At 39.1% G+C, this 7,964-nt stretch overlaps 1 long non-coding RNA gene across 1 annotated transcript; it reads left to right on the top strand.

The window, feature by feature from the left end:
• Nucleotides 1–1,986: 1,986 nt before the first annotated feature.
• LOC148829348 (uncharacterized) lies at nt 1,987–7,457 on the top strand. Its single transcript, XR_016091493.1, has 2 exons — nt 1,987–2,114; nt 6,591–7,457. It is a non-coding gene; the product is annotated as an uncharacterized LOC148829348 (long non-coding RNA).
• The last annotated feature ends 507 nt before the right edge of the window (nt 7,458–7,964 follow it).

The following is a 7,964-nucleotide window of genomic DNA, read 5'->3' as shown; positions in this document are numbered from 1 at the left end:
ACATTTTAGACATTGATTAAAAGTTTTTGGTGTTATTTTGATTAATTGATCATTCACGACTGACTGTAATATATATATACAGTATATACAGTACTTAAGAGTCTTTCTTGTGTAGGCACCAAATTACCTCATTAGTGACAGACTTGATATGACACATGGGAGGAGGTGTTGAACTGTTTCAAACTCAAGCATGGTGAAAAGAAAGATAAAACATAAAAAGGACCCAAGGTGTTTTCTGACCAAGAGAGCAATGCCTATTGCTGTCTGTATTTTCAAGCCTGGACTATGTCACCTCAGGTGGACTCACCAGCAGTCCTGTTGAGTCATAAGGTTTCGTGTTGACAGACATTGCAGCACAGTACACATTCACACACTACTCAGCTAACAACATCTGAATTGTGAGGTAAGAATGGACCCTAGACTTTCCAGAATTGAGCCCCATCGAACGTGTTGGATGAGATGGGACCATGTATGGCTTCCTGGGCTCAGTGAACAGGTACATGCTTGTTCAAGATCTGGGAGACAAATAGGAAAGATTCCCACAAGACAGTATCTGCAACCTTGGTGTCGTCTGTATCACAGATATGTAATGTAGCCAACAGTGGCCACACATGGTACTAGCCTGGGACTTACACTGTACACTCAGAGAGTTGATCAACCCTATTGATGACAAATATTAACCAGTATAATGAATTTACTTATGTCAGTTTAATAACATGTCAGTGCACCAGCTTCAAAAAGGAGTTTATCCCAATAATGACTTTGAGAAATTGTTACAGATATAAGGGATATATTTCTTTAGTACATATTATGCAATACATATTATTTATTGATAACCAAAAATACCAAAGTCCAAAGTTACCCAGTAACACAGAAGCCCAGTGCAACAAGTGGCTTTGCTTAGGGCAGATATATAATTACAACACTACACAATCATTAAAAACACAATAGCCACCCTCATTAGAAAATTATACTCTTTTCCTGAGGCCTTTTCTTTGTCATGGATGTAGAAAGAAAACAAACAAAATTCTCCTGCTCTCAAGGCGGTATTAGCAGTCTGAGCTATTAATATCCTCAGTGCTGTGCTCTTTGGAGCACCTCTCAGTGCAGTAATATCTGTTTATTTCCATGGTAACACTGTTCCTCAGGTGGAATATCTCTCCTTATGGACTAGGGGACACATCCTTTTAATGGCTCATGTTTAATTATTGAAAGGAGAAAGTAGCAGATGGTGTATAAAGAACTGTGAAACTCTCACTAGCGGATTATCTTTATGTCTTGTTAAGTCATGTTCACTATTTCCCTAGGAAATAAGTCATAAAAGTTTCTAAAACAAACAAAACCAATTTGCCAATCCGGAATGATATATTTATAATGGAATTGATCTTAGAATCTTTGTGTAAAGCCTTTATTAGACATTTAACAGGTGACAACTACATGGGTAATTCTCAATATACAGTACTGTAAGAGAGTTGCTATCAGTTTTAGATGGAAAACCATGTATTTCAAATAAATAAAGTGATATAACTTGATATACTGTAACACTTGATACTTGAAACTCAGTAGAAGTGTGAAACATTCAAGAAAAATATTGATTTCAAAATTATACTACAACTGATTTTAAGTGTGTTCAAAGGCTAGCTCCTAACAGATTACATACGCATACCATACAACGTGTTTCAAATGAATTTTACAACCAGATAGCTCTTCTTATTTCATTGAAGGATCACAGATCTCTTCTGAGCGATTTCACTGATGAATCCACAGTCACTTTCTGAAGTTGAGCTGCCTACAGGTGGGAAATGTCAGATACCCTTAAGAAGTATACTATGGAGAATGAGTACTGAAGAGTTTCAGGAGTAGTCAGAGGGTTAAATGAGGGATGTGCTAAATGTAACAATATCACCTTCCCATCAAAGGTCCATAAAAAAATCATGTTTGGATTAATATGACGTTCAATGTTCTCACTGATTTTTATTTCAACAGTGTTCTTACATTCCTCCATGTGAAAGAGACAACAAGAAAAACTCTGAGGAAGTTCTAATGTGGCAAAACCGCTGGACAGAACAGATACGCTCTGAATCCTTTCCCTGCTTCTTTAACCAACAGAGAAGGTACAGTAGTTCCTCACATTGTATTCACACACAGGTCAAAAGGCACCACCAGACTGACATTCATATACCACACCGGGACAGGCCACAAATGGATATGTAAATACTGTAATTAGAGTTTTAGGTCAGTCTTTTGAGAGGCCTTTTTAAATTTCCAGGATACCTTATTTTGGGGAAACAAAGATTACGTTAACCATGATATCTCTCTATAATATTCTGTTCGACTTAAACTGCTACAGTACAAGCGAGAAGTTTTTAATTATTTTATGGGGGTTGTCTGTTACAAATTTATGTGTACATAAAGTCTTGTTGAAAACTGGATTATGTTGCTTTCACGTTCTTTCAAAAATTCATGCACCTACAGATCATTATCTCTCGGTGACACAAGAAATATTATATAATACATTGTCGTTGGTTAGGATGGTACTGTACATGCTTCTGTCCCAAAAACAATCACTGAGCTCACAGAAAATTGTTTTTGTAAGGAACAACAGATGTAATTTAAAAAAAAGAGGAAACTTATTTCCCATTTTCAATTGTCTCATTAGAAAATATTCACAGGAACTACTTTATAACTCTGTGAGTAGGACTTTTTAGGTGTATGTAATTTAATATATATATCAGTTTTCTTAGAATGACACATGCTGGAAATGGTTACAGATAAGGTAAGATGGATGCTTTGATATCAAGAAATAAATAAAAAAATCACCAAAGTGTCCACATCCAGTGCTTGTCGTAGCAGTTAAAGAAATACTGTATTCTATTACCGTTTCAAGAAACAGAACAGAAAAGAGGAGAAGTGAAAAAACAATCAAGATGAATTTAAATGCCCTTTTCCTCAGTTTAAATGAAAAAATAGTTTTGGAAGTACATTCACACATTCGGAATTAATAGACACTTTGTACGTTGCCAATTAAAATAACTTCCTCCGCAGCCACACTTCTCCCCTGAAAGTTTATTATAAAGTCTGGTGTGCTGGAGTCTCACTTTTTTCATCACACCCACAGTGTGAAGACAGCTGCGATGAGCAATTGGAAGTCAAAGCCTCAGAAAGACATACAGTACCAGCCAAGATTGGATTAATCTTGCCTGTAGTTTTAGATTAAAGAGTTACCCTATCTTTATTAAAGTTGTGGAGCCACTGAAAGATCAAATAATTGCGCTGAAAATGTCCACGGGAGGCTGAGCAATAAGGCAGTTTCATTGACACCTTTTCATATTCTCGCTTGCTGATGTGGAGGTGACGATAGTTTCAGACACCTGACTTGCTTCATCAACAGTGTGTGAGCCTAATTATTGCGTAGGCCACTAGATGGAAGAATTAAGGATCATTTAACTCGGAAAAGATATGTTCTGTCAGCGGTGTTTATTTTTGTGAATGTATTGGGAATTGAAAGCTCCCCAAACTCCTTGGCAACAGCAACTTGTAACCGTGGAAACGAGATGTCCTGGAGGCAGCCTGTAGTGACACATAGTTTCTGATTCCCTGAGGATTGTAGTATTAATTTGGCAAACATCTACCCAGTACATTCATATCCAGTGATCTCCAGTTTGTCTTATCATCCCTCATTGCCACAGTAGGCAGCTGGATAGGAGGTAGCTACTGGTCTGCAAGGAATTTACTTTATACGAAGGTACAGTAAGTTAGGCAGTACAACTCTGCAGCTGACTGTCATGGGGGAAGTGTCTTTTATCTCCCAAGAAAGGGTACGGTACTTAGCCAGAGCACTAGTAATAGGACCCTGTAAAGAGACACAACCTAAATCCTGCTCATAGGCTTAGAGTTTAGAAAGTCATCCTTGCTTTGACAGCTAATCTTAAGGTAGAGCATCAGGGAGGAATTAAAAGGAATGATACCTGGAAGGGCCATCACTTCACACAGTCATACAGATGCCACTTCATAGTCATACAGATATAGGACTTCAGAGTTGTACAAAATGAAGCATACAGTATGGATCACAATTGGGCTACTCAGTTTAGGGCGTATTCCTGCACAGCTTGGGTTTCTGGTTTTTTTTTTAGCTCCCTGAGCTCTCAGCTTTTCACTGCTGCTTTGTCTAGGTATCTAGCCTGCTGATAGACCTGTAGCTTCTGTTTATTGAGGAGCCTTTCTTCACATACTGTAGAACTTTTCTTATTCTTTCAGTTGTTAGCTTTGTCTAAATCAGAGCTCTCCTTGGTGTTTAAATTCCATTTGATTGTATTTAACACAAATTGCAATTTTCTTCTCTAGTACTTTACAGAACACATACAGTAATCAACAAACACTGCGTGATTCACTTTGAAATCAGAAATTGAACCATTGAGTGGTGACGAATAGGTATTACAGTATCTTCATGAAAAGCAAAATAACCTTTTTTTTATTCAAAAGATCTCTTCAATGTAAGTGATGTAGAAAACTTGTGTAATTATGAGTGAAACATTCTGTCTCCATTTTAGCTATCAGGCTGAAAAGGATATTGCTTTTTAAGGTCAGTATATAGAGATAAATCAGAAAATGTGCACATTTGTGGCCCCAGAACAGACCAGTCAATGTGATCTACTTTTTCTAAATTATTCTCTGAAGAGATCTGAGGTCTTTTCGATGAGGATTTGGCAGGGACAAGTCTCCCAGGGCTTATATTTGCACCATAGAACCAAGCCAGGACTGTTATTTATTCTCTAGTTAAAATATTTACCCAGCTGTGGCAGTAGGCTTGCTTACTGAACAGGATTTAGGCCAAGCAGTACTGATTCACTGGCAAGAAGAGAAATCACAAATGTGGTAAAAGTTACAGAACTTGTATCATTGATTTCCAAGACATATTTGCTCAGCGAAGTATCGATTTAAAATTGATGTTTGAAAAAGTTTAACATGCACTTGGGCAATAGCTGCCTTACAGAGTTGGGCTTTTTAAATACAGCAAGCTGCTTCTGGTCCTCTATGACTTCAGACTCCTTTATGCTGCTTTGCTAGCTGAATCATGTTACTAATTTAGTGCTGCATGGTGAGATTAGTTTTTCACAGTACAGTAAGCCTTTCAACTGCAACTTTTCCGATTCTAGCTCTTTGTTCATATTATTATTGAGATTTCATATAATGTCCTGATACCGTAAGTAATTTCAATAATTCTTATTTGTGGAGGGACCTCAATGGATATCTGTGACCCACCTACTGTTTCTGTCTCCATTATTCCCTGAAATTGTGTCTTCCAAGAACTGAGACATGTTATTGAAGCCTTTTGTGTAGGAGAGTGACATAATTAGTCTCCTAGATTTGAACTGTTTACTGAATATAGTTTGGTTCTGATGCTAAAGAGCAGATTTGCTATGCAGACGTTTGTTTTCTTTCAATTTAAATAGTCTATTGACGCTATCAGGCATCCACGTAGTCTTTTATACAGTCAGAGTGATGTAATATAGAGTACTTAAATCATTTCTTGCAATTGTTCTTTGTTGTCTGATCTATGATCTAGCCTTCCTAAAGATAAAACGTAATTCAACTGGTGAAGGGATTTCTCCCTCCAGTACATAACATGCTACTGAATAGTACAGAATAGTAATCCAGGTGGGTTTTGCTCTTCAGTGATTCCTCTTCTACATTTAAAGCACTTTGACATCCTCCAGAATGTAAAGTGCGATATGAATGCAAGTCATTATTGTTATTATTAACATCAGATTTACAAACTGGCCTAAGGGCAGCCTAAGGAGAGAAACCAATAAACGGAAGACCAGTGATTCCTCAATATTCCTCGTAAAATGCTAGGATAGACAGCATCTTAATTCTGCACTGAAATTCAGAAGGAGAAGAGTATTAAGTGACCTGGAGTCAGAGGCAATCAGCAAATCATTAACTAATTTAACTAGGCCTCTCTCTCTGTCTAAAGCCTGAATAAAATGGTTCAATGAGTCAATTAGATGCATGGTGAGAATGTAATTGAGCTGCTGTCACCCATTCCAAGATTTTGGTGAAGAAACAGAACAGCGGTTGTTATTTTTAACACGGACATATTTAAGACAGGAAGTAAACCACATGAAGGAAAGCACTCCAGGATGTTTCTCCGAAATTGCGCCAAGAATTTGGATTAATTGTCACAAAATCAATATTTAATTGTTCTAGCCTGCTCACTTCCAGAATGAATGAATAGGTTCATATAGCATAACCACTTTGTTCTTCAGCAGACAAAATAGTGGTTTCCCGGGTATTAAGGAGACAGGTTATTATTGTTAATAGTATGTATAATAGACATGCAATGAGGCATGTTTGTGATAGTCCTAAGGCCTTAAAAAAACTTATTGTGATGCACTGTGCTGCACATGGAAAGATATAATAAAACATACTCTAAGTGTGCATTGTGAAAACCTATAACAAGCTAATGGAAGGATGGTTATAGCCAAGGAAGCAAGGCATTCTCTGAGAATGCTGTGCAGCTCTACTGTGGTAGATTTTCATGTGGTGATGCATTCACAGCTTGTGTTCCTCTCATGCTCTTCTCCCAGGCCAGATGACGTGCTGTTAAAGCACTCCCAAGATAAGAACGTCCTGCTGCACTGTGTCCTCTGGCCACTGGTCACTCTGCTGGTGGGAATCCTGATCGTGGTCCTGACTATCTGTGCTAGGAGCCTGGCGGTGCGGGCGGAGGCCATCCAGAAGCGGAAATTCTCCTAGAGGGAGGAGGGCAGAGGAATGTGGGTGACAGCCGGCAGTCTCGGCCAGGGGGGCCGCGCGCCCCGCGGACTGACGGAACGGCAAAGGAGGGGCACTCTCGAAACCCGGCACATAGATCCAAGATCCTAAAGGATCGTTCTGCAAGGCCCATTCCTGCATGGCAGAAGGACGTCACGGCAGGGACAGGCCCCCTGCTGCACTGATCGCTGTCTGTGGGACTTGCAGCTTCACTTAATGGTTTTGATTATTTTGTATTGTTTCATGTGTCTCAACATTATGACAAATCGTGCCGGTTTAATAGAAGTGCACCAAGCGTGAGGAAGTCATGTGAAAAAACTGAAGCTTATTTTTTAATGTTCTTGTATGTAACATTTACATTATGTATAATTACTGGCTTAGACTGTACACAATAATACAATATGCTGCTGTGCTGTGTACATTCCTCTCTTATGTCTCTCTTGTCCTGCATGTCTGAACAGATTCTAGATCTCCGTGATGAGGGATTACTGAGGTTCTAGTTAAGTGCACTTGTAGCCACTGTCAAACTTTTCCTGCTGAGCTCTGCCTCTCACAGACGTTGGCCCATACAAACCAGCCCTCAGAAGATGGCATGTCTGTGTTGCACAGCTTCTATTTGCTATCGAATTGCATTTGGCCTCCTTCTGTCAACAGATAGTTCTAATTAAAAAGTGAAATACTATGTTTGCTGTGTGATCAGTCAACAACAGTTCCCCACTGGTGTGATGATGATTGATTGATTGGTTGTTAGTCTCTGATTTCAATGCCTAGGGAAAAAAGAACCCCCAGCACTCGGTTTCAGTGGACGGAGAATCAGTAATCAAAATGTGGTACTGTAGATAAAGGGATAAGTGGCAGGCTAAATCAGGTCTTGGCCGTGAGAGGAAGCAGCCCTAGACCCACTGGTAGTGAGTGGGGTTGGTTGTGTGAGAGGCGTCTGTCTCTGGCATTGCAGTTTGAAGTGTGGTGGCAGGCCCAGTGGAGTTTGTCCTGGAAATGTGCATATTCAGTATTGTCAAGTCAGTGTGCTGGGAGAGGTGAAAGCCTAGGCATTCCTGGTTGGGGGGAGAGGCAATATTCATATTGCAAATTTGTTTTTTGTTTTTTAAAGTTGAATACGTACATGTAGCCAAACAGTATAAGGAAAAGTTCAGATTAGCAATGCTTTCATGGGTGATTGGTGTCTC

Source organism: Atractosteus spatula, chromosome 8 (assembly GCF_055471065.1).
Source record: "Atractosteus spatula isolate fAtrSpa1 chromosome 8, fAtrSpa1.hap1, whole genome shotgun sequence".
Lineage (NCBI taxonomy): Eukaryota > Metazoa > Chordata > Actinopteri > Semionotiformes > Lepisosteidae > Atractosteus > Atractosteus spatula.
The sequence above is the reverse complement of the archived record's forward strand: the minus strand, read 5'-3'. Positions and strand labels throughout refer to the sequence as shown.